Source organism: Ambystoma mexicanum, chromosome 1p, assembly GCF_040938575.1.
Source record: "Ambystoma mexicanum isolate Mex_15411 chromosome 1p, UKY_AmexF1_1, whole genome shotgun sequence".
Lineage (NCBI taxonomy): Eukaryota > Metazoa > Chordata > Amphibia > Caudata > Ambystomatidae > Ambystoma > Ambystoma mexicanum.
In genome coordinates this window covers 114,804,596-114,823,321 of record NC_090921.1, presented here as the reverse complement: position 1 = coordinate 114,823,321, position 18,726 = coordinate 114,804,596, and the positions used below count along the sequence as shown (strand labels likewise).

Genomic DNA, 18,726 nt, shown 5'->3' with positions numbered 1-18,726 from the left:
CAATTACAGAGCAACAGTAGCACAGTAAATACAAATTAGGTACCCAGTGGAGAGGCCACCTAAGTTTGAGAGTCCTGCGAGGGGAGAAAAAGCCCTAGTTTACCACAATTAGCGGTACACACTGAAGTGTAGAAACCATGTGAGTGAAAAGGAAAGGAAGGGGTAGGATGTTAGGCTGGGCAGCAGGTGGAGCTAACCAGAAAGAATGGCGGACCGGCACCTGGCGTCCCCTGCGGACACCTGCAGACACAGGGAGCCGCAGCCTTAGGAGCCGCCCTTTGCCTAAGGGGGCCCTTAGCTGAGGGGGGCTGCCGGGCAGGGGGGCTGCCCAGGCGGGTGGGAATTTAAGGCAGGAGGAGAGGAAGGGGAGGGGGGGTGTGGGCGGGAAGGGAGCGGGGAAAGGAGGACCAAGAAGTGCGGTGGAGGAAGGGGTCAGGGGGCAGGACAACGCGCTCGGAGCGCCTACAAAAAAAAAAGTGTAGGCCTTGGGCATGGCCTTTGTAAGAATAGACAAAGACTGGTTTGTAAGCGGTTCTTTTTTATCTAATTCCTCAACCGTGGTGGAGTGGAAAAGCTCATTGCCCTCGAAATGGATGGTCCAATATGCATTTCTGGACATTATTAAACATAGTAGCCCAGAGCCAGGCTGTCCTTCTCATGTCCGTGGCAATTCAGATGGCCCGGGCAGAGGTATCGATTTGGGCCACTGTGGAGTCCATAATGTCCTGCACTACCAGTGTGGATTCTCCTAGTCCCACCTTGAAGCACGCTTGGCTCTGTGCCGGAAGTTCTGGGAGGAAGTTCGCAATTTCCAGACAGAGCCCGTGGTTAGCGGCAGCCAACATGGCCTGCCTCAGGTACAAGGAGGCGTTGGAATACAGCTTCTTCCCATACACCTCCAAGATCATCTTTTCCTTGTCTAGCAGCGTCGAGGATGAGCTGGCCGAGGACGACTGAGGCTTGGAATATAGTAAGCAAGAGTGTGTCCCCCCCTCCATCTGCGTGTAAAAGGCGTTGAGACGCCGATTGACAGGCTGGGCAGAGTGCGTCTTGAGCCACCCCTTCTTCACCAGGGCAACTACGTCTTTCTACACTAGGCTCCCCGTTTTGGTAGGGGGTCTTAAGATGAGGACTTCTGCTAAGACCCCCCCTCCTCGGGCTGCTCTACCTGGGGCTGAGGAAAGCCCAAATACTCTGCCAAACCTGCAAGGCCCTGGCTGAATATGGCATGTCGGGGTCCTCCTCCGTGTCCGTCAGATTCGGGGGGCTGTGGGGTCTGAAGCTAGTGGAGGAGTGCTGGGCCCCGTGGGCTGTGGAGAAGAGAAAGGAGCCGGTGGCTGCTGCAGAGGCTGGTGTGGAACTGCCTGTACTGTGGGAGTCAGGAAAGCCGGAATCGGAGGAGCCAGCTGGGGCAGTGACGCCTGTGCTGGAGCCTGTGGCACCGGAGCCATCAGAGGAATGACTATGGGTGCCGGTGGGATGACCTGAGGGAGCATGTCCCTGATGGCATCCCGGAGGAGGGCCCCTCTGGGGAGTTCGCATCAGCCTTCGGAACCTTTTGAAGAACCTGTCTTCGGAGGCTGAAGAGGTGGCAGGTGATACTGACGGAGTGGCCAAGGGCAGCTGGGACCCAGGCACATTCTGCCTAGGGTGCAAGGGAAACCTGCCCTGCACTGCTGATGGATCAACTGTAGGCCATGCACCTGGCTGACACCAGTCTCACCTTGTGACTCTTTCCTCCAAACGCTCCGCAAGAGGGGGTATCGGATGAGCGCCATCTTGTCTGGCGCGACAGCCATTTTGACAATCTGCGTGCCACGTGCCGAAGTCGTGGTGCCTGGCTGGCTGGAACCAGTCCCATCCACAAAAGGCGTATCCCACACCTCAGGCTGCGACCTGGAAGGCGTATTGCCCTCAGCAAAGCTGCCGATAGTGCTGCGTGAAGGAGCCCCCCTCGGACATGATGCTGATTCTAGGGAGTTGCCCCTCGGGAGTAATCCCGGTAAAAACCTTGCAGTCCCTCAAGCACTGACACCGGTAGCTGGACTACCCTCGGTGCGTGTGCCGGTACTAGGGTGTTGCCCTTCGGGACAAATCCCGTTATTTCAGGCCGAGACGTGGTAGGCATTTCACCCTCGGCGGGTCTGCCGGTAGTACTGCGTATAGGCGCCCCCTCAGACATGTTGCCAGTACTAGGGCGTAGCCCCTCGGGTGAAGACCTGGTAAAAGAACCTTCAGGTCCCTCAGTGCTGTCACCGGGAGGATCCACTGACCCCTATAGGTTCTTAAAATGCATATAATGACGAACATCCGCACAGGAGGTAAGTAAAATGATGCAGGAAAGATGGAAGTTACACGTGATATTCTCCAAGAATGGGGCTTTGTGCCCAAAAGTCACAGGAGCCACAATGCTTCTCCCCAGAATGTACCTGCAGCAGGTACATTACTTGTGTTGGTGATTGTTCAAACGAAGAGATGCAACAAAGTAAAAGGTGTTCCCTTTCAGATTTTACAACCAAAAGGCAGTGGAATGGAACGCGGTAGGATACAAATACTGGTTCTTAATGTTATACTATTGTGGACAGGGGGAGACAAATGCTTTGTGTTTATTTACACCCCCAGCCCCCCAGACTCTGAATTTCCCAGGTGACTTGAAGAGTGGACTGTGAGGCGGGGGGAGAATTAATGGAGGTTGGATTTCCCGCTGTTGGTTCTGGCAAGAGGTGCTGGGAGCTGCGGATGCAAGGAATCTTCCAGTCGGGCCATGGAGCAGAGTGGAACCCTTGAGAAGGAGAAATGCAAGATTCAGAATGGGAGGGGGAGTGTTCCAGCTTCCAAAGAGGCACATATGTCCCATTCTGCGTTTGTCTGATTAAGCCCTGCTGGACTACTTGGATCTTCGAAGGCCCTGAGCGTTGCTTCAACCCTTTAACTGGTAGTGGTAAGGATTCCTTAAATCTGTCCTGGTGGACAGATTTCAGGAGGCCACCCTAGTTATAGTGAACAGGTGACTCTGGGGATTTAACCTAACCAAATCAAGGTAAGCGTGGAGTGTGGTCAAGGCTAAGTTTCAAAAGAGGAGCGGCGTTAGGGCTCCACAATGCGGCCACTCAGGGAAATATACAATGATTACAATTAGGCAGTGTTAGGAAAGACTTTCATATTTATGATAAATATGTTTGACCTGTGTCAACCCCAGAACATTTTGCTTGGACTTGGGAATTGTTTGTTTTTGTCCGTAGGTGAGAGGGAATCTTTTTCCTCTCACATAGTCTTTCACTCTATTTATTGACATACAGTGCTATATAAATGACAAATACAAAAATACGAAAAAGTATGGGTAACCTTTCCCTCCATAGCGTGTGATTGGAGCTATTTTCCTATAACTTTCGACTGACTAAAGTACTAAGGCACCATAGAGCATTTTAAATGCAGTCTTCCTTTTAATTTCTCTTTAATGTACTTGGGTGAACTACTGTTCCCAAGGGGTAGAGTGGGATTTTCATCCGCTTTAAATTTTATATAGTGAGTGTTTGGGAGATTGGCCATACCATTCGCCCAAGTCTAATGCATGAACGCATATAGGGAGCCTTCTGTGAAGTCCTTGAACACTTAGCTAACTCTAAAGCCAATACTTGTTGAAGAAGAAATCCTCTGGAACTCTGACTTTGGTGCAACTGAACCCATCACAACCTGCCTACAGCTGGCTCTTAGACCACTAGGGTGCCTCTTCTGCCTCAGAGAAAACTCATGCTAAAGACTAGGGAAGGACTTTAAAGGCTCCTGCCTTGAAAATGTTAATAAGTGTAAAAGTACTTACTTGGAAAATGAATGTGGTTACTGTATCTCTGTAATAGATGAAGTTACAAAGTGTCATTAAAGTTTGTACTTGCATTCGAGTTGCATACTGCCCATCTAAAAACTTTGAATGGTGCCCCCCCTTCCTGAAATTTAATGAGTTGGTACTGTTTTATCATTTTTACAATGAATGAATGTAAAAGCTTGCCAATAAGATTTTGCTACTTGAATAACAGATTGTCATTCTCAAAGCGTATTATTGGGTTTTGCTTTCGCTGATCAGCTTTAGGGCATTTCTAAAACAGTCTTGGTGTTAATGTGTCTGAGCTGCTTGTTGCCTCTGTAAAAAGTAGGAGTTCTTACTTACCTGTGATTTGCTGAATGCCATTCCGAAAAGTATAATCGGTTCCTTACTTACTGTTCGGATAAGAACCACAGACTCCGGAAGCGGTTCTTAAAAGGTTTATTTAAGGTTCAGTAGTAACAGACACCCCAGCACAGCCTTCCCCTTAGCTGCTCCCCACCAACTGCAGTGCTTCGAATCCAAAACAAAGAATACATTCTATAGCAGACATTCTATATGGAGTGCTGTCAGCAGCTCACCCCTTCTCAGTGAGAACCATCATAACATCTCCCTTGGTTTACCCAACACAACCTCTACGCATCACCGCAATCCTACTCTTGCTCCATACTTGTGCACCACTCACACTGCACCCTTGAGGACGGCAACGACACGTACTGGATCTGAATATAGTAAGTCTCCCTTTCTTCTAACCACCCCTTTCTTTATCCTTACCCAATCACAACATTCCACTCCCAATTCCTTCTTTCTCGGTCTCAGATTCTCTCGCATCACCCACTTCTCTTTCTTTTCCTTTAGACTTCTTCTCCCTTCATCCACCACCCAATCCGATTCTCTCCCTCTTCCCAACCAAGGCGGGCTCACCAGAGTGTTAACCTTGTGACCTCTCGAGTTCAAAAGGACACACCCGTTGTAGAGTGAGCCGACATGCGCAACATATATAATCTCTCCGGAACAGCCACCTTTTTATCCATTCTGCATGCTCCCGTCAAACAAATGGCTTCCATCACACATCTATTAATCCTTTCTACCATACCATTTCCTTCTGGATGATATAATGCAGACCTATTATGCTTCACTTCACACTGCTTCAAATATTCCATAAAACACCAACCCGTGAATTGTGTACCGTTCTCTGCAAGCATACTGCTCAGCATACTTCCCCTTGCAGAAATGTCCTGAGTAAATTCCACTGTGCTATCACTGAAGATGCCTTTCAATCTTAAATTCAGACCAACGAGAGAATAGATCCACAAGAACCAAAATATATTTACCACGGCCATAACCCATCTCCATGGTCCCTAAATTATCAATGGCAACCTCGTCCCACATCTTTCAAGGAACATCGAACTCTACAATGGGCTGACCCGTACTTCCACACCCTTGCCCACTGACACATTGCACGCAATTGGCCAATCTTCGCTCAACATCCCTATCAAAGCCCGACCACCATTAATCATTCCTCAAAATCCCTTTTGTTCTCGTTACACCCACAGGTCCACTATGAGCCAAGTCAACAATTTGATTCTTAATCTTCTCGGGAACAACAACGGCATGCTACCACCAAAATGACATTGTCAACCACACCTTATTCTTTGCGCATTTCCCAATATGCTCTCTCCTTTTGCTGCAAATTCACCTTTTTGGGCCATACAGACTACATATGCCTTCACCCGCACAAGCACCACATTCACATTCATTGCTTCTATCCATTCTTCTTTACTTACTATTCCTTCATGTTAGGGAGAATTCTCAGAAATGTGCTAATTCCCTTCTACCTTAGAGACCCCAGCTCTTTTTGCTGGACTTTAGGACTTTTAATTTCTAACCTGGAGAGTGTGAGCCCTTTTTCCCCACTCATGTATTTTTCTGTGATTTGGACTCTGTTTCTTTTGACTTTGGAGTCTGACTAACTCCATGGGGATCATCTTTACATTGTAACACAGCACCTTCAGTGCAGTGACACAGGGCAGTCTTAGATTTCCCAAAGATTTAAATACCTTATCTTGGTGAAACTACTGTTTCCAAGAGCAGTGAAGTACAATTGACTTTGCTTAAATTTAGTAAAAATCGTCTAGACCCAGCACACACCATTTTACAATAGGGTGGCTGGAGGGGTTACTTCGTATCCCCTTAGTCTAGTTTTTCATGTAACATTTTTATTTTACCCTTTCTACGATTAGTGGCTGGTGGCAGTGGGTTACTTTTTCCTACCATTGTGTGTTTACGGCAGGCTGCAATTGCAGCTGCAGTTAGACACTCATGGGTGCCCATTTTGTCAAAATGGCCCCAGTCTTCTTTTATCACCATTTCTTGTTGGAATGGTCCTTCTTGAGATTCTCTGCACGCCAAACCAGGGTTGGTCTCTTTGTTGGTTTTGTCATCGGCGGGATACACTGGTGAGGCCCGCCTCTGGCTCCAGCGTGTCTGGCAGGGGCAAGAAGTGAGGGAGGTGCCCGAAACTCCCTAGGTTACAGGAATGCACCCAAAGGTGATTGGCCGGCTGGCTGTCCTTGGAGGACAGCCACCCTGCTCTAGGAGTGACAGCTAGGCTGCAAATGAATGGGAGAAACCTGCATAAAAAGCAAGCCTTTTTGCTTAGAAGGCAGAGTCGACCACTGGACGAAGGAATCCCAAGAAGAACTTGGAAGAGGCGCTCGCTGCAACACCTGGATCGTTGGTTTGCCTGGTGAAGCCCTGCTGCATTGCTGAAGCTCCGAATTTGTCTCGACTAGAGAAGCCCTGCAACGGACGACTTCTCACCTTGGGTTGGTGGGACTAATCAACCCCAAAGCGAACTCGGGTCGACATGATCTCCGAGCTGGCTGCACTTACATTGCTGCTGCAGAGATTGCTAGGGAGAGGAACACCAAATAGAGTGCATCGTTTTAAAATCGGACCTGAGCTCCAGGAAGATGCTCCGGACTCCCATGAAGCAGGACTGACCAAGCATGAGCCACCTCAACAGAGTGCTGGACCCCAGATGCGAGGAAAGTCTATTAAGGTATCAGAGAACCGCATGGTGCTGTTTGCGAGAGCCGCGAGGAGCTGAAACAGCAAAGTGCCGCTGATCTGAAGTTTGCCCATTGCTGCCGCCAACCTTCCATTCGTAGTGCAGGAGTCCGCAGACGTCCTCCCTCTTGTCCCCACGAATGCGGCCCAGGAACACAGGATCTGCAGACCTACACAGGAACAGGCGCCAGCTGGATCCAAACCAAAGGTACTGTAAAACTAAGGATACTTACCTCTTGTGGTGTAGCCTTGCTAGCTCTCAGGTGAGACTTGTCTTGGTTGCCCTTGCATAGTTGCTTGCAGCTTTGCCCCTCACAAGCCTCCCAGCGTGTTGATCTACAGTGATTTCATTTTCTGCAAAGATTTCTAAAACACTGTGCAAGACTTTTTACCTACCTGACTTTTGCTCAACTAACATTGGCTGTCCTGGCTCTGAAAGACTGTTCTTACCTCTGACTTTGTGCTTTGCCGTTCCCACAGGAAAGGGTTAAATTACTTTGCATTGGAGGGTTCAAAAAGTACTTACCCGCTTAAGAATATTTGTTAAACATTGTTTTCTCCCTCTAAAACTTTTCCTTTGACCTCCCACTCAGTATTGCTCTAAATGTGCCAGTGATAAATCGATGTCAACAGCGTCCTAGTTATTTAAGTCACCTGAGGGTGTAGGAAGTGTCTGTGTGCCATCCTCAATGCGTATCAACTGATTTAATGAAACAGTGTTTTTATTTAAGTATATTTGGTGTTACACGATTGCTCCCCTCTAAAGAAGGTTTATTCAACTGACTTAAATACATTAATAATTGTTTAATCAAGAAAACTTGTTTAAGTGTTTATTTGAATAACTGTCAATGTGAAACACGGTGTAATAATCCTTGCCGGACAGTCAGCCGGCCATTCATCACAGAGTGCATTTGGATCTCCTAGGAGACTAATCACAGGGAGTTTAGGGAACCTCCCTCGCTTCCTGCCCCGACCAGACACCCTGGAGCCAGAGGCAGGCTTCAATCGTGAATCCAGCCAAAGGCAAACCGAACAAAGGCATCAAAACTTGTTTGGCGCGCAGAGTAAATCTCACGGACCTTTCCACAAAGAAATGGCGAAAAAAGAAGACCAGGGCCATTTTGACAGAAATAGCACCCTTAGGTGATTTATTGCAGCTGCGAACGCAGCCCGGTGTAAATGCACACCACGGTAGTTAAAAGTAAACCACTGCCACCAGCCATTCGAGGAAAGGGTAACAAAAATGTTACATGAGAAGCTAGACAAAGGGAATACTAAGTAACCCCTCCAACACCCTATTGTAAGATGTGAGTAAAGTAAATTTCACTTTACTGCTCTGGGAAGCATTATTTTATCCCAGTAGAGGTATTTAAACCTTTGGTGAATCTGGAAGACATCCCTGTGCCACTGCACTGAAGGTGCTGTGTGACACAATGTAAAGGATGATGCTTATGGAGTTTGTCAGGCTCTATAACCAAAAGAAACGGGTAAAAAAAAAAAAAATCACATTAAAATACATGGGGGGGCGTGGCTAACCGTCATGTAAGCAAGTCGCCTTTCAGTGAGCTCAGTCTGATGCGGCTATCATCCTGCTGAATCCTAACTGTTCCCGGGCGAAAAAGCAGTTACTAACTTCCACTACTGTAGCTGATCGAGGTCTGGAGAGTCTGCAAGAAACTCTGGCCGCAGAGACCCTCCCCGGCAGGGAGACATTAAGGAGAGATTGAGAGGACCGCGGCCAGAAGCGTGAAAATGGCGCCGGCCGAGATTTGGGTTATCGAGGCACGGCAGGCCGTGCACTGAACCTGCGATCCGCACTACGTGAGCACGCAGACTCCGCAGGCAAGTGGGCGCCCTGCGCGGGCACCGGAGCGCAGGACGAGCAGCATGCGCATGAGTTCGGCTGCCACCGGACCGGACCCTGGAAGCCCTGGAGAGCTGTGCGCGCTCCTCTGTGGCCCCTGTGAGGAGTCTGTGCCCGGGGGGCTGGCCTGGGAGCGCGGGCGGGCCCGGCGTGAGAGGACCACACCGCCCGCAGAAACGCTCGGCCACGGCGGGTGGCGTTCCGCCTCCCGCGCGGCGAAGGCGGGCATCAAGTGATTGAGTGGCCCAGACGACCCAAGGAAGCGCCAGGTGAGGAGCGGGCGGGGGGGGGACACGGAGGTGAATCATCACCGCCGCGTGCACACCCCACCCCCGGCTACAACAAGCGAGGCCGGCCCAAACTGTGGTCCGACCTCGCACCGGGACCCCGTGGAGCCCCAACACAGCTGGCCCAGAGGCTAGACCCCAACAACACCCTGGTGGACCACGCCGGACCAGCTGAAGGGACGGATACCCTCCAGCAACAGCGTGCATTCTGCACTACCTAGACCTGTTTGTACACTCCCCTGGACCCTCTCCATTGCATCTAGGGGCAGGCCCCATATCTGCTGCATAGCCCCCCCTGGGCTTTGCCATAATACTATACAGGGATGGTCCGGAGGCGCCCCCCCAAAATCGGATGCCACCGGCACAGTAGCGTGAGGCACTGACAGAGTGTGGCACCACAGGGGCCCAGGTCAGCCATCTCGCCTCCTCCGGATCCCTTGACCGTAAAGTTATGCCCGTCAAAAACGCTAAAAGCAGACCACAATGGACACTTATGCAGCGAGCGGAGCGACCAAAGCAGTAGCCTGCCCCTCTGGCTCCACGCCGACTCAGGGGGAACCCCCAGGGAAGCCAGCAGAACCAGCAAACTCACAGCTGATGGAAGCCATCTTGACCCTGCAAAAAACTATGTTAAGTAAAATTGATGCTGTGGCCATTGATCTGAACTTGCTCAGACAAGATGTCCGCTCCATAACAGGCAGAACAGAGGCCCTTGAGACCCAGGTCCGGGAGAACACAGACCAAAACCCAAATCCTGAGGGACTTGGACGCATCAACTCAAAAGGTGAAAAACGTGGAGGACAGAGCTGACGAAGCCGAAGGGAGGGCTCGTCGCAACAACAGAAGAGTCATTGGCCTGCCAGAGGGCACTGAAGGAAGCGACCCCACAAACTATATTGAGAACATCTTATTGCAAGAAATTGGGCCCGGGAAGCTAACGCAGGGTTTCACCATCGAAAGAGCACACCACTCGCTCACCAAAAGACTGCCTCCGGGGACGCCTCCTAGGCCTGTGATTGCAAGGGTGCTTAACTACAGGGACAGAGAGACTATCTTGGCCTTTTCGAGATCGGGAGGCTGCATAGAGAGAGACGCGGCGAAGATAGCTATATACCCAGACTACACCTTCCAAGTCCAAATGAGAAGAGCCCAATCAATACAAACGAAAGCAAGACTGAAGAAAGCAGGCCTGCGCTACATGCTCCTGTACCCCGCTAGACAAAGTATTGCAGGACAACAAAGCGCACCTGTTCGATACCACTGCAGAAGTCACTGAGTGGATGGATAAACAGCAACACCCGGACCTCGACATAAGGGACCGCAAACCACGGCAAGCGTAACACCTACTCGGAACTAAAGTACCTGCACACACAGTACAAGCAAAATGCTGGACTTGTTATGTTACAGGGAAGTTTAATGTTAGGGGGGGACCTGGGAATATAAATCCACGTTTGGGGTTGTTCAAGTATACCGAGACCATTCAGAACATTGGAGGCTGCCAGAGCCACGAGAGAAAGCGCCAAGAGCACCACCCACGCAAATTGAACTAACCCAGACTCATGGCAGACAATTAGAATCTTCACTTGGAATGTCCGAGGAATGAATAGCTGTGTCAAGCAGCGCCGAATCTACGCATTCTTAAAGCGCAATAAGGTTGGAATCGCCCTTCTGCAGGAAACGCATCTGGACGTGCAAAAGTTAGCTGCATTATCCAAAATCTGGAGGAGGACACTGATAGGATCCACATACTCACGTATGCAAGAGGTGTCCTGATCTGGATAGCCCCTACCATCACCGTGAGGCTGCTGAACACAAAAACAGACAACGAAGGCAGAATGGCTCTAGTGCATGGCAGCATCCAGGGCAAGGAACTCTGCTTAGTTAGCACCTACGCACCCAACCACGATGCCCCCGTCTTCTTCCGCTCCCTATTTAAGCGCCTTAGCCCATTCAGAGATTGTACCTTCATATGGGGTGGAGACCACAACTGTACCCTGAATCCCCTTGTAGGCAGATCAGATAAAAAGCACACCCACCCGGCCCCACCTGCCAAAATTATGAACACACTGACAACAATTTGCGCTCAGAGACCTGTGGAGAGAATGCCACCCAGAGAAACGAGAGTATTCCCACTACTCGGCCCCACAAGCTGTCCACACCAGAATCGATTACATCCATGTAAGCGAAGAACGCCTAGCCATGTTTGGGGACACACAATACCTGGCTAGAGTGCTGTCAGACCACTCCCCATTGATTACCACGTGGTCAGTGTTTGCACCAAGACCCCCTGTGCCCACCTGGAGGCTCAGGGCTGAAGCCTTGCTGGATAAGGCTTTTACCGAGCAGATTAGAGTACGCACTCTAGACTACTGGCAATTAAATAGGAACAGCGTGCAGCATATCAGCACTGCCTGGGAGGCGTACAAAGTAGTTCTAAGAGGAGAGATGATCGCTGCAATTGGGGGCGCCCAGAAGTCCATACTTACCTCACTAACACGCAACGAAAGCGAGCTCAAGGCAGAGGAAGCCAAAGCCTCAGCCAAACCCGCCCATGTCCAGAGAATAAGAGCTCAAGCAGGTCTGCCTGGAGCTCTGGGGAAAACTAGGGAAACTTAGTTACACTAAGCATTTGAACGTAGTCGCGCCCTAGGTGATAAGCCAGTAAACTATTAGCATGGCTCTACAAAAGGGAGGCCCCCAGGACGCCCATTTGTCAAGTCCATAACCCGGACGGCGCACTGGTTCATACACATGCTGAAATAAATTAAGCTTTCGCCGGGTTTTACCAAGCCCTGTACACCAAACCCCAGTCCGCTACAGATATCGAAATAGAGGATGTCTTAGACATCATAAGGCTGCTCAAACTTGACGATCAATTAGCCGAGGCCCTAGACGAACCCATCACCCCTGAGGAGGTTTTGGCTACCTTTAGATCCCTTCCCTCTGGGAAGGCTCCAGGAACTGACGGGCTCCCTGGGGAGTTTTACAAAATGTTCCAGGAAACGATGGCCCCGCTCCTGGCCCAGGTGTTCAACGAGGCATACCAAAGAGGCACCCTCCCAGACACCATGAGCGAAGCTGTGATTATTCCACTGCTGAAACCGGGCAAAGACAGTGGAGAGTGCGGCTTGTATAGACCCCTATCCATGCTCAACGTAGATAACAAGATCTTGACGGCCCTACTAGCGAGGAGACTGCGCAGAGCGATCCCCCTGTTGATACACCAGGACTAGACGGGCTATGTACCCGGCCGAACCATAACAGAAAACATACGCAAATTTTACATCACATTATATTCAGCACCAATGGCAAGCCTGGGAAATGTGTGGTGGCGTCCCAGGATGCCACCAAAGCATTTGACTCAGTCCGATGGAAATGGCTACACGCCACCATGGCTAAGATGGGGATAGGACCGGCATTCCTAAAATGGACTAAACTCATTTACACCGACCCCACGGCCAGGGTGCGCACAAACACACACTCAGAAAAATTGAGACTCTACAGGGGCACCCGTCAGGGATGCCATCTCTCCCCCATGCTGTACATTATTGCAATAGAACCAGCGGCGGCATACTTGAGGCAGGAATATGGGGATGGGGGCATTACGATAGACTGAGTGACCCACCTGGTCTCCATGTATGCAGATGACACACTCCTCTACTTAAACAATCCTGAACACTTATTGCCCTACATATTGCAAACACTCGACGGGTTTAGCAGATACACAGGAATATTAATTAACCATGATAAATCTGGTCTCTTCCCCCTTGCATCGCTAGGCGAAACCAGTGCATAGAAGCTCCCAGCCATGGCCTTTAGATGCGAGACTACCTCCTTCAAGTACCTAGGGATAAACATACATCGAGACCCCAAAACAGAGCACACACTCAACACAGCGAGAGCCAGAGATAACCTGGAAAAGTCTATGAACTTCTGGAGCAAACTCCCGCTTTCCGTCGCAGGTAGGGCGGGGCTCCTTAAGATGGCGGCTTTGCCCCGCCTCCTTCATCATTTCACCAATGTCCCCTACAACATCCCCCAGTGGTTCTTTAAGGACCTGAATAAACTGTGCAGGAGATTCTTGTGGCAAGATGGGTGACACAGAGTGGCACTGGAGGTGATGCAAAGACCCTACTACAAAGGTGGTCTAAATATCCCCAACTTTGAGCTATACTACTTAGCAGGCCAACTGAAGCATGTGATTCAAGGGATGGCGGACGAGGCCACCACAGACACCCGCCTTCTACAACCAGCCATTCCCCACATGCTACTCAGGAACCTATTTTGGGCCCCAGAAGGAGTGAACCAGCATGCTCCTCACTTAATGAAGCTGGGAATCCAGATCTGGAAAAGAGCCTGCAAGATCACAGGGTTTAGTGACCCATACTCACCCCAAATACCGATCGCAGCAATCATGGCAAGTAAACCGGGAGGCCTGAAGGAGATAAGAAGCACTTGGGAACCATGGGGGTCGCTACCCTCCGAAACCTTGTGAATGACCAGATCGTTTTGACATTCTCGGAGCTGCACGAAAACACTGGATTGCCGGTAGGGCAGTTCCTACTCCACGGAGCAGTGACAAAGAAGCTAGCTAACAGATGGCCTGAAGTGGAGGACCCTGAAACTGGACTTGATACCATCGAAAACATGTTCAGCACAGCCGAGGGCGGACACGAAATTTTGAGACTCTACGAAACGCTTCTAGATAGCGTAACCAGGCACGATCTCAAATGCAAGTCGAAATGGGAAAGGGAGCTCGGCCAGCAATTCGAAGATAAAGAATGGGAATCAATAGCTCACTACCATAAGAAAGTGTCCAGGAACGGCCGGCTGCAACTAATACAGTTCTATATCACCAACAGGGGGTACCTCACACCTGCAATTATTGCCAAATTCAAAGGAGCTAGGCCTGCGGGGTGCCCTAAATGCAATGAGCCCCATGCGAGAATGACCCATATGTTCTGGGAGTGCCAAGTCATACGATCCTTTTGGACACAGATAGCAGCAAAGGTCGCCAACTCTGACATTACTTTGGACGTAGTGTCACCCGGATCGTGCATCCTAGGCAGATACAAAAGAAACAAGAAGAATAGGCCCCTGTGTAGACTCAAAGATTTGATATATATCTTAGCAAAACAACGCATAGCCATGGTGTGGAAGTCTCTCAAAATCCCCAGCGTAGCACAATGGTGGGACGATCTCTGCAAATGGACAGCAGCCGAAACTGGAGATTGGGAAAATGTGCAGAAAGAACAGTCGACATCAGCGAGGACTTCCCACAATAGATGGCGCTCACGGTGTCATTGTTTCACCCACTAGCACCTGCTGTTGCCTCCGATGATAGCGCTTATGGCAACCTGATCATGAAGTATCGCTATGGAACATTTGTGGTCTTGGAAAGTTGGGATGAGAGGGAAGAGGGGTTATACGAGATTTTCAATCGATGCAACAGTGATGTTAAATGTTTATTTGTTAAAAAAAATCAATATAAACATGTTAAATAAAAAAAAATACATGAGTGGGAAAAAGGGTCTCACTCTCGCCAGGTTAAAAAAAAAAAATCAAGTCCTCAAAATCCAGCAAAGTTGCTGGGGGGTCTCTAAGGTGGAGCGAATGAGCAAATTTCAGAGTATTCTCCCTAACAGGAACAACTTTCGGCCTGCATTGCGCAGGACGCACACCACTTTGACCGCCTAGCCTTTAACGTCTTGGGACAAAAGAGTTTGCAGGACTTACAAGAACGCTTGTCGTGATCACGAGGTACACTACTGCATCGGCAATGTGCGACTTTCCAGGGGAATTTTCTGTTGCACGACGGACAAAAACTAAAGGTTATCCTCTACATAGAAGAGGTAGATGGCAGACAGACCAGAGGGAAAGAGAAGGGAAAATGAAATGCATTCTCAAAAAGAATCAACCCAGGGCCCCAGTCCCCCTACTGAAAGGGCCTGCCGGAGGGCTGAGGCCAAGCGGTCGACAGACGTCGATCAATGCACCAGCCACTGCGCAGTGGTGGATGTCTTCGGCGTAGGAGTCCACGATGTAGTTGTCGAAATGTAGCATAGACTAGACGATAATCGGTCGTGGGACTTAGAATTCAGTAATGAGCAATATCAACTCTTTCGAGCTCCGCATAAGGCAACTAGTAATTGGGCCTTGACGCATGAGGGATTTCGGGTACACTACACGTCACGTTAGGGATAGTGTTAGTCACGCCAATATCGACGTGCCCTTTCAATCTTCGAAAGAAAGTTGCAATACTCTGCAATTATCACTAGATGTCGGACTATATGCACAGCATGTGATTCTAAGCAGAATAACAAGCACCAGAAACATTGTTATCCATGTACAAACCTATTTCATCCATTCTATTCACATTCCACTCGCCCTGCTTACGTTATCTTGGTCCACAGTGTCCTCCCCATTTTGGATTATAGTTTGTCCCATTCTGCACTGTTAGGCAAGATTGCATGCAGTACCCTTTGGGTGCACTACAATAACCTGAACCTCCTGGCAACAGGGACCCAACCACTGGTATAAGGCTGAACTACACAGGTTGGTAGTTTGGATGAGCAGCCAGGCTCATCTCAAGCAGGGTCAATGTGAGCAGTAATGTGACAGTTTCACAGTACAGTTATTCAAATAAACACTTACACTCAAAGTTTCATGATAAAACAATTATTTATTGCACAGTCAGTTGTATAAGCCTTCTTCAGAAGGGAGCAATGAACAAGTTACTTTCTTACCTGGTAACGTTCTTTCGATGGGATGTTCCTCGACGTATTCCACATCTATGACAGTAATCACTTCAGCACAGCTGCAGTGATTACTGTCATAGATTAATACGTCGGAGGACACAATCCCTTCTAAACATATGTTACACTTATAATACACTTAAAAACACTCTTAGTTTCTCTAAATCAGATGATACCCATTGGGGACGGCACACAAGACACTTCCTACAGCCTCAGGTGACAAAAAGCTAGGACACTGGACATTGATTTATCACTGGTACATTTAGAGCAATACTGAGATTGGTGCAAAAGATAAAATAGAGGAATAAAACAAAGGTTAACAAGTCATGAACAGGTAAGTACTTTGGAAATCTTCCAATGTTCGGTAAATTAAACCTTTCCTAGGGAAAAGATAAAGCACAGAGTCAGAGGTAAGAAGAGTCACTCAGGGAGCTGGGACAGCCAATGTTAATTGCACAATGTTAAGGGGAGCTGATCTTCTTTGCAGGTAGGTAAAATGTTTGTAGAAAATAGAACACTTGAAGGGCCACAAGCTGGGAGGCTTATGAGGGGCATAGCTTTAGAAACTCTGCAAGGTAACCAAGACAGGTCTCAACTGAGAGCAAGTAAGGGTACACAACAAGAGGCAAGTTCTCTTAGACTGTACAGTACTTCTGGTTAGAAGAAATGGTTCCAGCTGGCTTCTGTTCCTGTGCAGCTCTGCAGATCCTATTCCTGGGCCTCAGTGATGGGGACAAGAGGGAGGAAGTCTGGGGACTCATGCTCTGCAATGCGAAGGTCAGCAGCAGCAATGGGCAAACTTCAATTCAGCGGTCCTTCAGTGTTTCAGCGCCTCGTGTCTGACAGCAAATAGCAACACCGCAGTTCTCGGATCCGACTTCAGACTTTCCTTGCTTCTGAGGCCCAGCACTCTTGAGGTGGTTCAGGCTTGGGCAGTCCTGCATCAGGGCTTCCAGAGGATCTTTCTAGCACTCCGGTCCGACTTAAAAGCAACGCACATTATCTGGTGGTCCTCGCCTTGGCACTTCAGTTCCAGCAGCAGCAGTAGAAATACAACCAGCTTCGAGAGGATGTCCAGATGGACTTAATTTGGAGTTGATTGGTCCCACCAACTCAAAAGGAGAAGTCTTCCTTGCAGGGCTTCTCTAGTCGAGGTGAATTGTGAGCTTCAGCAATGCAGCAGTGCTACACCGGGAAAACCAACGGTCCAGGAGTTGTAGCAAGCGTCTCTTCCAAGTTCTTTTTCGGATTTCTTCGTCCAGTGGTCGACTCTGCCTTCCAACCCAAAAAGCTTCGCCTTTTATGCAGGTTCCTCCCATTCATTCCAGCCTAGCTGTCACTCACAAAGCAGGGGCTTTCTTGAACCCCCCTCTTCCCCCCCTTCCTGCCCTGTCAGGCTAGCTGGAGCCAGATGTGGGCTTCAACAGTGTATTCCGCCAAAGACCAAACGAACAAATGGGCCCAAACCTGGTTTGGCGTGCAGAGTAAATCCAAAAGGACCTTTCCAACAAGAAATGGCGAAAAAGACGACCAGGGCCATTTTGACGAAATGGGCACCCATGGGTGTCTTACTGCATCTGCAATTGCAGCCCACAGTAAAAACACACAATTGTAGGAAAAAGTAAACCACTGCCATCAGCCATTAATTGTAGAAAGGGTAACAATGTTACATGAGAAACTAGACAAAAGGGATATTATGCAACTCCTCCAGCACCCTATTGTAAGTGTGTGTGATGGTCCAGAAAGGTACAAAATGTAAGTAAAGTCAATTACACTTCACTGCTCTTGGAAACAGTTTCACCAAGAGAAGGCATTTAAACCTTTGGGAATTCTAAGACTTCCCTGTGTCACTGCACTGAAGCTGACATGTGTCACAATGCACAGGTGATGCCCATGGAGTTTGTCAGACTTCAAAGTCAAAAGAAACACTTCGTCCAAATCATAGAAAAAAGTTGTGTAAAAAGTGCTGGGGGTCTATAAGGTAGAAGGCAATTAGCACATTTCTGCAAAATCTCCCTAACACATCCGATCAGTGTGTGCCCGACACCGAGATATTAGTGTTGGGCATGAGCAGATTCTATTCACTCAACAGGATGGAAGCAGCTAGTCAAAGTCATTAATCCGTATACAAAATGCAAAAATTACACTCAGTATTACTTTGACAACCGACATATTTCAGCCAAAACTAAATATGTTCACTGAAGAGAAAAAAGAAAATAGGTACTGCCTAATTGTATTGAAAATATTTACTGGACAGGCCCCTTTTAACAAACGTTGGCCTGCCAGGATTAGCACATTCACAGGAGAACTAGATGTGGCAGGGAGATCCGGTGGTGGTGGTGGGCCAACAAGGTAAGAAGCGGGTGGGAGATCCAAGTGGGGGAAAGGATGGTAGAACAGGGTGCAGGATGAGGACACGGGAGAGGAGGCAGACTAATGGAATCCCAGCAAGTGGGGTAGATGGAAGACCAGAGTGTGCAGGGCTGTCAACTGCGTGAGAAGAGGGTGTTGGTGACAGGAGGGCAGCGCTTTTGAGGGTGTACACACTGCAACTAAAAGTGACATGGGCTAAGCAAGCCCTGCAATGTGATACTCCAGTGCCAAAGCAGGATCTGGGAAACCAGGCTTTAACAGGAATGGCTGGTGAGGAAATTGCACATTGCTCAAAAAACAGACTATGGGAATTATTTTTTCCACAGAAACTGAGGATTTGTCTTTGAAACAGTTGCATCTCCTAATAAAACATGAAGATTCAGGTAGCCTAGTGAAAGACATATGTAACCTTAAGAGGTCGGTTTATACAAAATACAGCATAAAAGATAGTTATTTCATCAAAGTCAACAACATATGAATTTAGTTAGCATGGCAAAGAAAATATAGTACTTTATTATCACAAGAACGGTCTAGGGTAGGCTCAGCTTCTAGCTT

At 48.8% G+C, this 18,726-nt stretch overlaps 1 protein-coding gene across 4 annotated transcripts in view; it reads right to left on the bottom strand.

Annotated features, from left to right (window-relative positions):
- The window catches only part of FXR2 (FMR1 autosomal homolog 2), a 903,897-nt gene that overhangs the window by 267,651 nt on the left and 617,520 nt on the right, over positions 1-18,726 (bottom strand). The gene's annotated exons all lie outside the window — the stretch shown is intronic.